Source organism: Rhinopithecus bieti, unplaced genomic scaffold, assembly GCF_001698545.2.
Source record: "Rhinopithecus bieti isolate Rb0 unplaced genomic scaffold, ASM169854v2 scaffold_26546, whole genome shotgun sequence".
Taxonomy (NCBI): Eukaryota; Metazoa; Chordata; class Mammalia; order Primates; family Cercopithecidae; genus Rhinopithecus; species Rhinopithecus bieti.
The window spans coordinates 1,464,110-1,464,923 of NW_016812367.1; the positions used below are offsets into that span (position 1 = coordinate 1,464,110).

The window sequence follows — 814 nt, forward strand, 5'->3', positions numbered from 1 at the left end:
GTCGGGTTACCCGCCCGGGCACTGCTCGCCCGGCCGCGGCCTCCGCGCGAGAACGAAGCCAGGCGACCCCAGCGCTGAGCCCACCCCCGCACGGAGCCGGGCTGCAGCCTGACAGCGGACCCGCACCTCGGCCTGCAGCCGTGCGGCCCCCGCCCAGGGAGGCCGAGTCCCCAGCGCGGCCCCAGCCGGGACGAAGCTCCCTCACCACCCCCGAGCCCAAGGGTCCTCGCAGCCTCGGGCGGGGCGAGGGGAACGCCCGGGGAGGGGGTTCTCTAGTCCCTGCACCGCCTCCCGCGCCTAGTCAGGGTCTGGGCCTGGCACGGGGGCTCGGGCAGCGGGCGCCGGCCGGCGTGGGTATGTGCGTGCGCGCCGGGCTGGGGGCCGGGACGGGCCGCGCCTCGCACCGCGGACGTTGCAGTTCTCGGCACCCAGGCAGATGGCCCTCTCGTGCCACCGCCGCCCAGCGCGGGCCGACTGCTCCGCAGCCGGTTCCCCGGGGAGCGCGCGCCTCGCCCCTGAGGGCCGGGCATCTGGACCCCAGCGGAACTGCGCCGGCACACGGGACCGCCCGGCTGGCCGGGACAAGCCGGCTGGCGCAGCTCTCGGCCTGGGGCCTCACGGCCTGCATCCTGCACCGGGCCCGCAGCACCGACCCTAGCGCGGCCGCGTGGCGTCCAATCCCCCAAGACAGCGGAAGGGCAGGACAGGGAGCCCGAGCTGGGCCTGAACTCGCGACTCCAGCTCCTCGGACCCTTCCCCCAGCCCGGACTCCGTCGGCCCCTGGGCTTGATCCCCACCAAGAAGCTCACCTCAG

The 814-nt window shown here is 76.5% G+C and overlaps 1 protein-coding gene across 1 annotated transcript in view; it reads right to left on the bottom strand.

The window, feature by feature from the left end:
• Positions 1-378, bottom strand: part of NSD1 (nuclear receptor binding SET domain protein 1) — a 177,671-nt gene extending 177,293 nt beyond the window's left edge. Inside the window, exon 1 of the mRNA XM_017896072.1 lies at positions 127-378. The gene's annotated coding sequence lies outside the window, so the exon portion shown is untranslated. The remainder of the gene's footprint in view (positions 1-126) is intronic.
• Positions 379-814: the final 436 nt, after the last annotated feature.